General features: G+C 40.7%; 1 protein-coding gene across 8 annotated transcripts in view; it reads right to left on the reverse strand.

Annotated features, from left to right (window-relative positions):
- The window catches only part of Pde1c (phosphodiesterase 1C), a 551,831-nt gene that overhangs the window by 313,355 nt on the left and 221,581 nt on the right, over window positions 1-16,895 (reverse strand). The window lies entirely within an intron of this gene.

Genomic DNA, 16,895 nt, shown 5'->3' on the forward strand with positions numbered 1-16,895 from the left:
AAATATGAGCTGTGCATCTGAAAAACTCGGAAAAGGGACATTTACTCTCTACCTCCATAGTTGTATTCTTGGCCACACACATTGTGAAGATTTCCCTTATCATCTTTGCACTGTGAATCCTAATGGTGGCAACATGTTATACTGATGGCTTGTCCACTATCTGCTAGTGTTTCTCCCTAACACTCCTAACATGGAGTGCTTGGCAAATAGCAGTTGCTCAATATATTGTTGTTAAATGAATGAATGATTTTTTTTATTGTAAACAAATGGGATACATGTTGTTTCTCTGTTTGTACATGGTGTAAAGGCATACCATTTGTGTAATCATAAATTTACATAGGGTAATGTTGTTTGATTCATTCTGTTATTTTTTCCCTTCCCTCCCACCCCTCCCACCCCTCTTTTCCCTCTATACAGTCCTTCCTTCCTCCATTCTTGCCCCCCTCCCTAACCCTAACTCTAACCCTAACACTAACCCCTCCCACTCCCCAGTATATGTCATCATCCACTTATTAGCGATATCATTCGTCCTTTGATTTTTTGAGATAGGCTTATCTCACTTAGGATGATATTCTCCAATTTCATCCATTTGCCTGCAAATGCCATAATTTTATCATTCTTTATGGCTGAGTAATATTCCATTGTATATATATACCACATTTTTTTTCTTTATCCATTCATCAATTGAAGGACATCTAGGTTGGTTCCACAATCTGGCTATTGTGAACTGAGCAGCTATGAACATTGATGTGGTTGTATCTCTGTAATATGCTGATTTTAAGTCCTTTGGGTATAGGCCAAGGAGTGGGATAGCTGGGTCAAATAGTGGTTCCATTCCAAGTTTTCTAAGGAGTCTCCACACTGCTTTCCAGAGTGGCTGCACTAATTTGCAGCCCCACCAGCAATGTATGAGTGTACCTTTCTCCCCACATCCTCCCCAACACCTGTTGTTGCTTGTATTCTTGATAATCGCCATTCTAATTGGGGTGAGATGGAATCTTAGGGTGGTTTTGATTTGCATTTCTCTTATTACTAGAGATGTTGAACATTTTTCCATATGTTTGTTGATTGCTTGTAGATCTTCTTCTGTGAAGTGTCTATCCATTTCCTTAGCCCATTTGTCGATTGGATTATTTGCATTCTTGGTGTAGAGTTTTTTGAGTTCTTTATAGATTCTGGAGATTAGTGTTCTATCTGAAGTATGGTTGGCAAAGATTTTCTCCCACTCTGTAGGCTCTTTCTTTGCATTGCTGATAGTTTCCTTTGCTGAGAGAAAGCTTTTTAACTTGAATACATCCCAGTTATTGATTCTTGCTTTTATTTCTTGTGCTATGGGAGTCCTGTTGAGGAAGTCTGGTCCTAAGCCGACATGTTGAAGCTCTGGACCTACTTTTTCTTCTATAAGATGCAAGGTCTCTGGTCTGATTCCGAGGTCCTTCATCCATTTTGAGTTTAGTTTCGTGCATGGTGAGAGATATGGGTTTAGTTTCATTCTGTTGCATATGGATTTCCAATTCTCTCAGCACCATTTGTTGAAGAGGCTATCTTTTCTCCATTGCATATTTTTGGCCCCTTTGTCTAGTATGAGAAAATTGTATTTATTTGGGTTTGTGTCTGTGTCCTCTATTCTGTACCATTGATCCACCTTTCTATTTTGGTACCAATACCATGCCGTTTTTGTTACTATTGCTTTGTAGTAGAGTTGAAGATCTGGTATCGCGATACCCCCTGCTTCACTCTTTCTGCCAAGGATTGTTTTAGCTATTCTGGGTTTTTTATTCTTCCAGATGAATTTCATAATTGCTTGCTCTATTTCTGTAAGGTACATCATTGGGATTTTAATTGGAATTGCATTGAATCTGTATAGCACTTTTGGTAGTATGGCCATTTTGACAATATTAATTCTTCCTATCCAAGAACATGGGAGATCTTTCCATCTTCTAAGGGTTTCTTTAATTTCTTTCTTTAGTGTTCTGTAGTTCTCATTGTAGAGGTCTTTCACCTCTTTTGTGAGATTGATTCCCATGTATTTTATTTTTTTCGATGCTATTGTGAATGGGGTAGTTTTCCTAATTTCTCTTTCTGAAGATTCATCACTTCTGTATAAAAATGCCTTAGATTTATGTGCATTGATCTTATATCCTGCTACTTTACTGAATTCACTTATGAGATCTAAAAGTTTTCTGGTGGAATTTCCTGGTTCCTCTAAGTATATAATCATATCATCAGCAAATAGGGATAGTTTGAGTTCTTCTTTTCCTATTCGTATCCCTTTAATTTCTTTGGTCTGTCTAATTGCTCTGGCTAGAGTTTCAAGGATGATATTGAAAAGAAGTGGTGAAAGAGGGCATCCCTGCCTTGTTCCAGTTTTTAGGGGGAATGCTTTCAGTTTTTCACCATTTAGAATGATATTAGCCATGGGCTTAGCATAGATGGCCTTTACAATGTTAAGGAACGTTCCCACTATCCCTATTTTTTCTAGTGTTTTGAGCATGAAGGGGTGCTGTATTTTATCAAATGCTTTTTCTGCATCTATTGAAATAATCATGTGATTCTTGACTTTAAGTCTGTTGATATGGTGAATTACATTTATTGATTTCCTGATGTTGAACCAACCTTGCATCACTGGGATGAAAGTGCTTGGCAAATAGCAGTTGCTCAATATATTGTTGTTAAATGAATGAATGATTTTAGCAAGAAATTTATCAAAAAATGCTTCCATTTTGCCCACTTTCCTTCTGTTCAGTGATGATTTACTAAGTAAGGCTGTCTACCATAGCCTTGATTTCCTACACCAAGAAAAAGGCAATGAGAGAATGCTCACTGGGAGCTCACCACTGTGGAGCCACTTCTGCTCCATGCCTGGCAGGGAAATTAGCTCACTTGACCCCCTACATACCCTACATACCTACTTCACACTTGATGGAAGTGAGGTCCAAAGAAGTTTAGTCATTTGCCTAAGGATCCAAAACCTTAAAGCGTCTGAAACAGAATGCAAGTTCTGAAGCCTTCAAAGAAAATTGAGGATATGCTGCCAAGAAGCCCAACAACTCCAGGAGGAAACTTAGATACTAGACAAAACAAACAAACCAACAACAATGAAGCAGACTGGATTTTTCCCATTCAAATGCAGGAAATGAGCCAAAAAAGAAACCAGTTTATTCTTGGCCTTTTGTTTTTTTTAGAACAGAATTTATCCCTGACTCACTACCTAAAAGATATAAAGGGAATGCTTCTGCTTTATTCTTCAAGCTAACTTGAAATTTACAATTTTTGAAACTGGAAACTATACAGCACAAACCTCGAGATTCCTGCTGTTAGACTGAGCTGACATGGAAAGCAGAGAATGGGCAGGAGCCCCTGGAACCCGACTAAGCTGGCAGCCCTGTGGAGCATGGAGAGAGCCCAGCTCATGCTGGAAGAGGCAGCTTGGCTCCTGGAGGCCCGGCCCAGCACAGCACCTCTGAGTAGGTTTACAGCAGTGCTTAATGCAAACTATCCACCAAAATGGGCTCTTACTTCTCTCTTTTTCTTTCTTTCTCCCTCTCATACAAATACACATGCATGCATGCACAAATGGAGCTTTACTTGCTTTTCTGCTTTTGTTTTATTTAAAGGAGAGGCATTACAGTATAATGCTCAAAATCATATGTGTGAGCTCAGATCCTTCTCCAACTTAATGTGTCCAATAAGCAGTGTGACCTTTAGCAACTTAAATCACTTTCCTCATGAGCAGTATCCTCCTCTAAAAAAATTTGGGTAACAGTAATACCTGCTTCATATACTGATGAGAAGTTCAATGTAATGAGGACCATAAAGCATTTAGCACAGAACTGGGTATTCAGTACTGAATTAATAACAATGGTAGTACATAAATAATAATGGTATTATAATTCAATCAATTTTTCAAATTTGGTTTGAAAAAACAGACTTTCAATGATTTAAAGAGTCAAGAAAAAAGTTGAAGATTGCTTTTCTAAAATACAAAAACTGATTACTTCCAATTCTCCTTATCTTGCAACAATTTAACCACAAAGATAGCAGGGACTAATCTCAGTACCACCCAGAGAAAGATGGGCTAAAACCCTTCCTGGCTTTCCCCAGGACCAAGGGACCCTGAAGCCTGTACACCTGACCGTGTTCTGGCATAGGTCCCAGCTAACCTAGCACAGCCACACTTTCCTCTACAGCGAAGCTGGGCCACTGCTCAGAAGGCAGGAAAGAAGAAAATAAAATGGGGGATTGCTTAACAGAATAACGCAATCATCCTTAGGAATATCTAAAATTGATTTTAATGAAAAGGCTTTTAATGATAACTCTAAGCACTGCGCTTAGTATCCTGCTCACACAGCATTCCTAGGTATTCTCAGCTGTAACAGCAGGAGGATCTCCCGTGCTACTCCTAGAATTATTGACTGATCACTTCTTAAGTAAATTAAAAGACTGCGGGTCTTCACTGAAAATCAATGTCTGTTTAAGTCTAGAGTGATTCAACAGAACTGTGACTTGTACAGAAAGTATCAGTGGGGTGTGTGTGTGTGTGTGTGTGTGTGAGAGAGAGAGAGAGAAAGAGAGAGAGAGAGAGAGAGAGAGAGAGAGAGAGAGAGAGAGCGCGAGAGAGACTTCACCTATGCACAGAACAGGGAAAGTGAGCTCCAGAACCTCCCCTTGAAGTCTTCATCCAGCTGGTCACATTCTCACAAATGGATCCTTAGACAGGGGCATCATCAAAGAGCAAGGAGAACTGACCTACTCCCAGTATTTTTAAAGGCTCCCCAAAGTCTTCTTGGCTGTGTCATGTAGCAGAACTTCATGACCCTGACCTTTGTCTTACCTCTCCTGGCCCCATCTGGGAGAGAAAGTATGAAACTAAACAAGCCTAAGTTGAGGGTGATTCTGCCCATAGTAAGAACAGAGCTGCCTGGGTCAGAGTAACGACAAGCAGAGAAAAAACAAGAAATGACAGGAAGGGACTCTGGTAGCTAGGACTTCCCAAACCACTGGGAGCACCTGCAGTCAGATGAAAGTATCAATTGCTTCAAAATCAGACAGATGACTTGGGAAATATTTCTAATGACCTGGATAAGTGTCGATCAAACATCCATGCTAAGTATGAAGTGCCTGGCAGTCTTTCACTTTTGTAAAGTGAGCTGCAATAATGAGATTTATAAAGAGGTTTAATATTCTAACAAGCTGACTTTGAAAAATCAAAACTTGTGCTCTGCTTCAGGTTGGTAGCAAGACACCTCCCCGTTGGGCACAAGAAGATTTGGGGGCATATGGGAGATAGGACAGGAAACAACTGCACACACATAGTGAGACTCCTTCCATGTACCGCGGGGTTTCCTGGCCATGGTAACTTCCACTGGAGAGGATCCTGTCTCCATCTTTGCCCACAGAGACCACACAGCTGCTGATACACAGTCAGACAGCTGCAGAGATTTTGATGGTCAGCCCTCAGTTCCCTCAAGGGAGACGAGGAGGCTGAGGACAGACTCAGAGACAAAGTAGACAGCAACACTGGTGTAGCTAACTACATGTTCTCACAAGCGGGATCACATACATATCACTTGTGGGAAAGTGGACTGAGTTAAAATGCCACAAATAAGCATGAAAGGAACCAGGATCAGAATGATCATCTGATCCTCGGGTTTTGTTTTTCATTGGCATGCATGGTGCAGACTGGATATGTCTAGAAACTTCTACCAAATCCATCATACATAAACTAATCTCCAGATTGCTGAGAATGGAAGGTCTTTATACTTCCTTTTCTTTCCAGTGATGTCCTTTCTGTGATGCATGTTAAAACCTAGATTTACAAAGATATACAGATATAGATCGTTTGCTAGTCTTTCCAACATTTTGAACAAGTAAATGCCAATGAGAAAATATGTATAAATTTTGATCTCCTGACACCTTCCACCAGAATTTTTAGGGACAGAGAAAAAGATAATAGATAAAAAATAACCTCCTCTCTACCAGTTCAAACATTTCTTAACTGATGAACTACAAAATGAAATTCCATGTGCACAGTGATTCTATTTTCCTGCTTGGTCAAAGATCCAAGGCAAGAGAAAATAAATTTAAAAAGAAAACAATGAAATGATATAAACTCATTTTTTTACCTGGAATAACTCAATCAGTAAGAAAGAGTTTTTGTTTACATTTTCAAGGGGATTTTTCTGCCAGGACTTCTATTGGGGAAAATTGTTTTATGGTCTCATGCCCTCTCATTGAGCCTTGCTAAAAAAGGATGCTCCCTCCTACTCAGGGACAGACATCTCCCAAAGACACATCACTCCAATGGTTTAGCCAGAAGTGAAGAGAACAAAACTAAATGAAGGAAGCCTTTGCCAGGGTGATTTGGGGTTCAGGATAGTGAAAAGGAAAAAAAATGTGAGAATGCTAATTGGAATCAGAGCTGTAAATAAGACCATCAATTTTCTACTCACTCCTGGAAGCAGGTGTCTTGTCTATCTAGTACTGGTGGGCAGGGGCAAGTGAGCCTTCCAGGAGATGGTAACTTGATCCAAACCAAACAAGCCCACAGGAGGCCCCTCCTGGAACCTCACCAACTCACACAGCAAAGCCATGCTGTAGTTGTGTCCTCTGGCCCCCTTCCTCTGCAACCCCATACTCCTCAAGCAAACCTGGCTCTTCCTAGTTCTTCCTCCCCAACCCCTCATCTGCTTGCAGACAGCTGGCCAGACACCCAAATCCAACCTCTTGGTCATGCCTGCTTCTCGCCTGAGCCTAGATTAAAAATTCCGGTACTTGGATTACTGTCTAAGAGGCCCCAAAATAGGATCCCTCCCCACAGAAAGCTGAAATCTTCCTTTGGAAAGCAAGTTTTCTTGAGCAACTCAAACTCTGTTACCTTTCCCTCCAGCTAAAAATCCATTGCTTAAATCTGGGCAGTGAGCTAATCTGTGGGACCAAGGGGGCGGGAAATGGAAAGGTTTTCAGAGAAAGAAAATAGAAAGTAAATGTCATGCTTATTGAAGTTCAAGTAGTATGTTTTTTGCATAAATGATTTATTCCTCTATTCATGCATTTACAACCACTTGCTGTGGAATAAGTACAGCAAATCTGTGTGGGTGGGAATGGAAAAGATGTTGGTGACCTCCTTCCTGGGAGCCCGGCTCTTATTTAAATAAACATCAATGAGAAAGGCTGAAAACAAAAATCTCTCTTAATATCTGTGACAGCGCTGCCAAAGTGGGGATAAATCCAAGGCTTATGACCAAAACCTCACTCTTCCTTCATATTCTTGTAATTAAAGGAGGCTCGGTAGGTTGGTTGGTTGGTTTGTCTTAATTGAATTATTCAGAGTGGCTTCGATTCTCTGCTTTGTTTTTCTCTGTGTAGATTTAGCCAGAATAAAAACTGTCTCTTCTGCCAAGTTTAACTTCAATGACAGTCTAATTTTTTTCTAAGCCTTTCCTGTCCCCTCCAGTAGCACTCCTTCCCTCTCTCTACCCCTAGGCCCCTCTTCCCAATGCTCCTCAAGACCTGCTCCTGGCAGAAAAGGGCTGTTGGTCACTGAAACTTCCAGGTGAATTCTAGTTAATGTCACAGCTCCCTGGGAGCAGAGGGCCTCCCTGTTTCCTCTCAAATCCTGTCTTATAGTATCATCTTCTGCATAAGACTTTCTGGGCACAGACTCTGTAAATCTAAAACAATATAAATATGACAAAATGAGGAGCTGGGTATGGTGGCCTACACCTGTAATCCCAGCTCCTTGGGAGGCTGAGGCAGGAGGATTGCAAGTTCAAGGCCAGCTTCGGCAACTTAGCAAGGCCCTGAGCAACTTATCAATACCCTGTCTCTAAAGAAAATACAAAAAGGGGTTGGGGATGTGGCTCTGTGGTTAAGCACCCCTGAGTTCAATTCCTGGTATAATTAATTAATAAATAAATAAATAAATAATAAATAAGACAAAATGAGGCCATTGTCCAAGGGACTAGCAGATGCATTCCTTGGACCCATTTTGAACTCCTCCACTAAATGAAATCTGTGGAGCACTGGAATCAAATTCTCCTCAGCTATAGTAGTTACTTATATTGAAACTATGTCAAAGCTCCCAGAAATGGGTATTTGAACAATTCTAACAATTACCTGTTTCAGTCAGTTGTTCTACAGACAAAATGGCAGTTTTAAACAACATTTATGATGCTCGATTTCTGATCATCAATCCTTACATTTCACAAATGAGTTACACAGGACCCTATTAATTAAAATGTTTATAAGTTTCTCACAGTGAGCAGACAACTTTTCCAGTAATGACTGCCTAGAACAATATAGAATATGAAATAAAATCTACTTTATGGGTCTTAATTTGAAGGTATTGTAGAACCCCTCAGATCATTCTTAGGGAAGAATCAGAGAGGTAGAGAAAAGAGGTGGTGAGGTATTCATCTGCATTTAAACTATTCCTAAAACATGTTTGGAAGTAGCTTTCAAAGATTAATCTTTCACTGCCATATTTACTAGGTGTATCTCCAGAGAATAGGAAATGTCCAAATTATTTAAGGATTTGGCTTATTTGGAGATCTGGACAAACCTGATTTTTCAGGGTTCAGAGGGCTTCCATTCAGCTGAGTTTCACCACAGCCCTCTACACTGTACTGGGCTCTGGGCTTCAGGTGTCATCTTCCTAGCTACTGCCCTGTACCTCCCAGAAGGTCCCTGAGGAGGGTCCCATGCTTTTGGGTTTCCTGGGTAATAGCCTATTTCTGCCCTTGGAATGCTGAGAAGGACCCCACTAGTTCCAGGCTGCTGTCTCTGTGCCAAACCTTCACTGTGGTGGGCATTACACCAAGTAGTCAATGTAAGAGTTTCAAGCAAGCCTATGTACTGTAATTACTAGCTGGGCTTTCCTGTTATTTTGAACAAGTAAATGCCAGTGAGAAAATACACATAAACTTTTGGTCTCCTGGCACCTTTCTTGTATTTAGGCTGTCACACTAAATTCTATTCTCTTAACTTGCAAGATTTGTAGGAATATTCATTCCACACCACACATACATACACACACAGTATTTTCTTCAGACTTTATTGCATTGTACATTGTATCTCTAACCCTGATCTTTCCTCTGATCTGCAGGTCTACTTACCTAACTGCTCAGGCTTCACGATATCTACTCTAAGGGGTGTCCTGTAGATCCCTAATATTCAGCATATCCAAAGAACATCATCTCTATTCTCCTGCTCCCACCCACACACCATCAGGCAAACTTGTACCCCTTGGTGACCTTGATCTAAGTCAACAGCACCTGGGGATTCAAGCAAAAACCTGGGCATTATCCTAGATTCCACCTTCTTTCTCATCCACCACATCCAAGTCCTATTGGGTCTACCTCCCCTACAGTTCTCAAATCCATCCCTACAAACAATGGCTTCCCAAGGGACTCAGGACCTTGGTGGATGAGGCACCTTGGTGGCCCCTCTCCAGCTGTGTCCTCAGTCTGAGGTCTCCTTATTCTCTATGTTGCAGCCACTGGCCTTATTTCTTTTTTCTCAAAGGTGCCATATTCATTCCTGTCTTGCGTACCCTAGAACACTCTTCCCTGGCTTTTAAGTAATGTCAACTTATTCTTCATATCTAAGCTTAAATCTCACCCCTTTGAAGAAGTCTTCTCTGAATTTTGGACCAGGTTTGGGTCTTCTCTTACAAGTTTTCACATTATTCTGTACTTCTTTGTGGTATTCATCACAATAAATAGTTATTTGTGGAAATAATGTTTAAATTTTCCTTCTCGTTGTAGACAGGGCACTTCCTGAGGGAGAGAGCTTTTGTCTCATTTCCCAGTACATCCTTAGTACCTAGCACAGGTCAGGTACACAGTAAGTGCTACAACAATGTTTGCTAAGTGAATGAGTGATAATTGAGCTTTCTGCATATAGACGTGTACACATTCATTCAAGTATATAAAAGTCACTATCCATAATTACCAATTTGAATTACTCTCTTAAGCTCTTTCATAATTTCACAATGCAGTAACGTTTCACATCTCATTCATTAAGATTCACTTATTTTGTTTAATAACAACTGTCAAGAGGACTTTAGATAAAGAGCACACTCCAATAAAAAGCTGAAGAATATCATGTTTTACACGGATTCAGTACACTTTCTCCAAACTTACTGTTCCATTTGTTGTAGAATTCATTTCTTATAACTAATGGGAAATCATGAAGGTCATTCTCAAAGCTGTCACAGACTGTTTTATGTGTCTCATATTTAACAATTATCTTAGTCGGTTCTCAAAAACCAACTAAAAACCAAGGTAAATTACAGAAGCAGTTTCCCTCCATGTAGAGCAATGGGAACTGCAGAAAGCAGTTTTCTATGAGCCAAAGAAAATTAAAGACAGAAATCTAGAGCTGATTTTATGTGAAAACCTCTCTTCTGTTCAGGGCTGCTTCCCAACCAACAGAGTCATGTGTAAAACTTGGCCAAACTAATAAGCATGTAGCTGCCAAACACAGAGTTATAATTAGCTAATAAGTTAAAACAACCAAATGATGATAAGAAGTGATGATGTGCTATTAAACTGCATTCGTAGTCAAGTAAAGAAAATTTAACTCTAAATGTGACAATCCAGTTACCCTTTATTACAGTCGTTGCTTTCTTAGTTCAACATTGAGAATGCATTTTGGAGAAACTTAACTTGATTTTATTAGGAAGAGAAAGACTGATGGAAAATCTCTCCAACACAAATACTGACTTCTCTGAACACTAGCCTGTGGTGTCAATCTCTTTCACTTAGCATTAGTTACTGTCTTCCCTTTTATTGCTGTTTTTGACTTTTCACAGGCCTAAGAATTCTCTCACCTCCCTGACCAGACTAAGTTTCCTGAAGGCAAGGCTTGACTAGTGGTACTATTATATTCCTTCAAAGCCCTTAATAACTGGTACATAAGAGGAGCCCAATAAAAATGTGTTGATAGTCCCAATTAAGTGGGAGAAAATAAACAACAATTTTTTAAATTAGTCTTCTGGAATGCCTTTCTGGGTGACATAGGTCAGTGCCCTCTTCTCTGGGTCATCTGATCACAAGACTTTAAGTCAGAACCAACACTGTCAGTCCAGCAGCTCCAAGTCAAAGGCCTCTCAGAAGTTCCAGATGGCTGTCACCCACAACTACTAGGACACTGCAGGTTTACCAAGTCAATATGTCTGTGCCCAAGTTTATCATTCTGCTTTATCCAAGCCTTCTGTTCTCTCCCCATCCCCTAACAAGGCAAATGCCACCAAATGTACTAACATGTCCAAGTCAAAACAAACTTGGGAGACAACTTCTCTCTCTCTCTCAATTCCAAATCTAAGTTTGGTGGATTCTCATTTCAAATGCATTCCTCAGTCCAGGCATCTTCTCCAACTGGTCTCTAGGCACTCTCATCTCTCTGCGCTCTTCTTATCTGTTTTCTATGCTTCATCCAGAATTACGATCCTAAAATTCAAATCTCATCTTTTGATTCTCCAGCCTAAAAATCTTTCAAAAGTCCTTATACCTGAAATGATAAAATATATCCTTTCAGAAGAGCAAAAGATTTCATGAGAAGCTATGAAGGGGGGAAACCTAAAACATAACACTTTTTTTTTTTTTCCGGTGCTGGGGATTGAACCCAGGGCCTTGTGCTTGCAAGGCAAGCACTCTACTAACTGAGTTATCTCCCTAGCCCTACACTTTTTTGATGAATAGTAAAATGTGCTCAAATATCCACCTCCTTGATGGGCATGTTTAATTCTGAGCAAAATGAAAAGTAAATTTTAAAACCTCCATGTGTCACTCCCTGCCCATGCCTTCCGTTCCAGCACCCTCTCTCCCTTCTCTCACCTTTGCACATGCTGTTCTCTCCATTCATAACTTCTATCTGTCCCTCACTATGGCATGTGCTATACAAGAAGACCACATAGCAATCATTGGAGGAAAATAACAAAGACATAGTGAATTGACTTGTAGGTGGAATTCACTCTATTACCTTGTCCAGTCTGGGGACCAACTGTTTCAATGGTGACATGGGTGGTCTGTCTAGTATCTTCACAGTGAATGACAGCAAAGAGACCCAACCATAGCCTGTCTTTTGGGAATTATCAATGAAAGATGAACACAGAGAAGTTCACTAGGACTCATGTCCCTTGAAGTGTAAACGCTTTTCTAGTACAGAAAAACAGTTCAGCACTCTGAGCTGGTTTATTCTGGGCCAACTAGATGGCTTGTGTTTTCCCCCACATCTTTGCATAAAGCTTCCTGTGTCTGTGCAAAGAGGCAGCCATCAATGAAAGTAATCTTTCTTGTGTCTTTAAGGGCTACTCCCAGGAAGAGGCAGCTCCCCCTGTACCTCTCTGTATTTATATTCATCCCATCTGGGTATTCATGTCAGTCTTTCCCCCTAGTCTATGAACTGCTAAAGTTCAGATAAGTCTCTTCCCAACTTTTGCATGCCCAGGGCTTACCAAATGACTGGCACTTAACATATACTCACTAAAGGTTAATTGAGAAACCTCAGCTGTAATCCCTGCAGCTGGGGAGGCTGAGGCAGGAGAATCACAAGTTCAAAGCCAAGCTCAGCAACTTAGCGAGGCCCTTAGCAACTTAGCAAGACCCTGTCTCAAAATAAAAAACTTAAAAGAACCAGGGATGTGATGCAGTGTGGTTCAGTGCCCCTAGGTTCAATCCCCAATACCAAATTAAAAGAGAGAGAGAGAGAAAGCAACTCATGTTGACTGAACATCTATTCAGGTGAATAGAAATGAAATAAAAGAGTAAGAAGTTTTAAATAAAAAACACAAAACCAAAAATACAAATAGGTGTTTTCGTCTAGGGAATCTTCCCCTCCCCTCCCCCACACACATCTTTGCTATCTAATTTGGAAGAGCCAGTTCTCTGTACATCAGGGGTTTTAGTTAAGACTCCTTCAGAGAAACCAAAAAACAGCCTCAGCAAAAACAGTCCTACTGCCTGGCTCATGCAGATGGTTTCACCAAAATGTTCAGAGAAACATCTGCAGGAGCCAGGGCCCCAGAAGCTGACCCAGGGGTTCCCACTCCATCTTCTCACCTCTGCTTCTCTTTGAGGGCTGGCTCACTGTCTTCATAAAGACAGTGAGAAATAGACCTGATGGAAGGCACCAAGTTCAGAAGAAGGGGAAAGCATCAATCTCCCATGGCCAGTACAAAAATGTCAATGAAGGATGCTCCTGTTTCTGATCTGTGCCCTGTGACAGGGTTCAAGGTAAAATGCAGAGTAAGATCTGTTACCATAGTTGGGGAGGGGGCTGGGTAGACAAAGATAGTTGTTCCAATTCTCTAATCTAGTAGTCATGCACCAGCCTTGATACCCATTGTATACTCATAATATTACTTTAAATAATGTGAAAAATCATCCCCGTCATGGAGCACTGTATAAGCATAAAATTTATTCCACTGACTACCTCATGGTTGGGCAAAATGAATACGTGAAAACTTAGGTAATTATAATTATGACAATAAATGCCAAGGAATACATTAAACCTATCCTCTGGCTCTCAATTTTAAAATATATATGTATTTAAAATATATTAAAATACACACACACGTACACGCAACATAGGAATGACTTTTTGTCATCTTGCAGCAGACAGCAACACAAACACTTTTGGTCAGGACCCAAGGCACAAGTCAAACCCCTGCTCAAACCCCTGAAGCTTCCCCCACATTATCAGGGTGTAAAGAATGTTCATTGCCAACAGTGCAATTCAGAGGAGCTCTTAAAAATTCTACCCACTTCTACAGAGGAGAGAACTACAACAATAGCCCATGGGGCACAATTAAATTTATAGAAAACTGAAAACGAGGCTCCTCCCAGGAGAGAGGGCAACACCCCCTGACAGAGTGACCTTAGAAAGCTCAGGTGAGCAGTATTTGTTCCCTTCTGACTTAAAGAATTGTGAACCTGGGTGTCAGAGGTGGTGGGACTGCAGAGGGGGGCTGAGGAACATCATATCACTCGCAGCATCCAGGTGGGCTTCTCTGCATTAGCGCACAGCACCTCACTCGAGGACCAGAGGAATTAGTGTAGTAGTGAACACCTAGGCTTGCAGGCCCTTATCATCTCAGCTAGGGTAGGCAGTGTTTAAGACTCACATTTGCAATATTCCTTATATTATTCATATGTTGGTAATGCCACAAGGCTGCATTAAGAGTTTTTCTTGATTCTTTCCTCAAGAAATAAGTGAAATAGCTCTAGGTTTCACATAAGTGGTGGTAATTTACTATGTACCAAGCATCAGCCATAAACCAGTGAGCAGAGCAGACCAAGAAGAGAAAAAAACTCCCTCAAAAAGCTAATATTTTGTCAAAGGAGGCAGATAATATGCATAACAAATCAATAAACTCTATTCAGATGGGGAGACATCCAAGACAGATAAAGCAGTGGGGACAGGTGGAATTGGAATAGATAGGGGATCATCCTCCGTATTTCCTGCACTGTAGATTCTTTGCAGATGATAACCACAGAAATCCTCTTGCTGCTGGTAAAGACTAAGCCTCCCCAACGCAGAAAACAGAGATGTGAGGGGAGGGGAGGGGGAACCTCAGTAAACATGAGAACTAGATCCAGCCCTAGGTCATGGCTTTGTCACATCTTGTCCAATTCCCACACCCGTTTAGATGACGCTAATGAAACCTGTTCTCTGCTAACCAGGGAGCATTTTGTTGATAGGTCTTATGGCTCACAGGCTGACTCAAATATATATTCATCTTCATTTTGCATATTAAAAAGTTCACATCAGAGTCTGTTTCCTTCAGCACCTTTTTGATTGAGCACCAAATCCTGTTAAAGGAACTGGAGGCACAGCAGAAGTAAGACACACAAAGCATCTGTCCTGTGGAACTTCCACCCTAACAGATGAAAAATTCAACAACGGATTAAATAGGGGAAACACCAACAAGAAGGAGAAGTGACACCACTGAACAATCCATGCATGAGATGATCGTGTCCTGAACTCACATGCTCTCAAACCAATTGAACTGAATTCCTGACCATCTGTGGTCACTTATAAAACCCTTTCCACAAGGGTGTCATGGTAATAAACTGATATGAAAATCCAACTGTGGCTACTGGCTCTTTCTAAAATATTGAAAGGGCAGCGCCCTTTCTCTTGTTGACAATCTGTTGTGTGAACAAATACACACACACACGCACACACACACAAACACACACACACTCCCTTCTGTCTCCTAAGGGTTTCCATTTTGTGGACTGCTGAAGTGTTATTCCAAGTTGTATAAATGAGCATGTGCTTTGGCTTCTAGAGTCCTTAGCAACTAATTCCAGCACTGCTGCTTTGCATTAAAAAAAAAAAAAAAGTGGTAGTAAGAATGGTAGTGGAGTCATCATAGCAGAAAAAAATGTATTATAATAACAAATAATAACATACCCTCCTAAATTAGAAAGTGAAGCTAAAGATGTCATAGAACTGCTGTGGAGCAGCATGTTCCAGCAGGAAGGACAGGGAGAGGGATTCCAAAACACATTGGGGAAAAAGCAACCCACACCTCTCACATTCAAAGACACCAGGTTCTGGGTCATTAGGAGAGACTAGAAAATGAAAGTATGGCTACAAGACTCCACAGCACCTTGGGGAGAAAAGCTGAACAGAGAATAAACTGAGAAAGCTACAAGACAGCGTGGTGTAAGTGCTAAATGCTTTCTTGCACAAGTTCTCACCTCAGTTTTGCTAGCCTGAATGACTTCGTGTAACGGTAAGCAAGAGAAGCAGTGCCTGGGTGTGTGGATCTAAATCCCTCTAAGGCCAGCTTGACCACACTTTCACCTTGTACACCTCACACCCAGACTTTGTAAACACAACTTTCTGTGCACAGCACAGTAAAATTGGATGTAATGTTCGCAACACTGAACATGAGCTTACTGTAAACACAGTTCTGAAAGAGCTGCAGACACCTAAACTGTCAGAAGAGCCTGCCAGCCAGAGAGACAAGACTTCCAAATAAGTTTACAGCTTCTACCTGTGGCCAGACAAGTCAAAATCAAATTATTTAGTAAGGTTTCCCATGAGGCCAATAGCAATGAAGCTCAGTAAGATTACTGATGGAATGGCTTTTATAAATTGCCCCTTTCAATAAGGATACCTCTTTATAGCTTCCCTTTAAAAACTGAATATCCTGTTGGGATGTGATCTTCCCAAGATGAAGCCACCTTAGATCAGCATATTCTTTATTTGTTTTGTTTTGTTTTGCTCTGTGTGTGTGTGTGTGTGTGTGTGTGTGTGTGTGTTTGCTTTGAAAAACAATAATGGCAGCAAAACATACAAAATGGCAAAGAGCTGGTTTTCTCACCAGGGCCTTGGTGGAAAGAGAAAGTCTGTGGAACATGTTTGGAGAAAAATTACTTTTTAAACCACACCTAGGTCTCTGATACCAAATATGTGATAAAATGAGCATACAGTAGTTGTGGAAGGGAGGGGGAGCTGTCTGGTCAATGGAAATGTACAACCATCGCTACAGTTTTGGAACCGAGGTGACCAGCAGTTCATTGTCTATGAATGTTTTCACACTCTCACACACAAATACACACACACAAAAGATTTTCAGGTCACCTCTCCTCAGTATCCAAACCAGAATCCAATAAGTGACTGAAATTCAGAGATCTCTTCAAATCAATCCATCTACAATGTTGGTCACCATATGAAAGACAAACACCCTTTTCTGCTCTTCAAATATTATTAGGAAACTCCAATATTGCTTCTGACCCCTACTTTTCTCCAAAATAGTCCTTCCTTCTAGTAAACATTTTTCTGCCAGAAAGATTCCTAAAAAAAAAAAAAATGTTAGAAACTAAACTGAACTGGAAAGAGTCAGAAGAGAATCCAGCATCCACAATATATGTTGA

The sequence above is a fragment of the Sciurus carolinensis genome, chromosome 8, assembly GCF_902686445.1.
Source record: "Sciurus carolinensis chromosome 8, mSciCar1.2, whole genome shotgun sequence".
Lineage (NCBI taxonomy): Eukaryota > Metazoa > Chordata > Mammalia > Rodentia > Sciuridae > Sciurus > Sciurus carolinensis.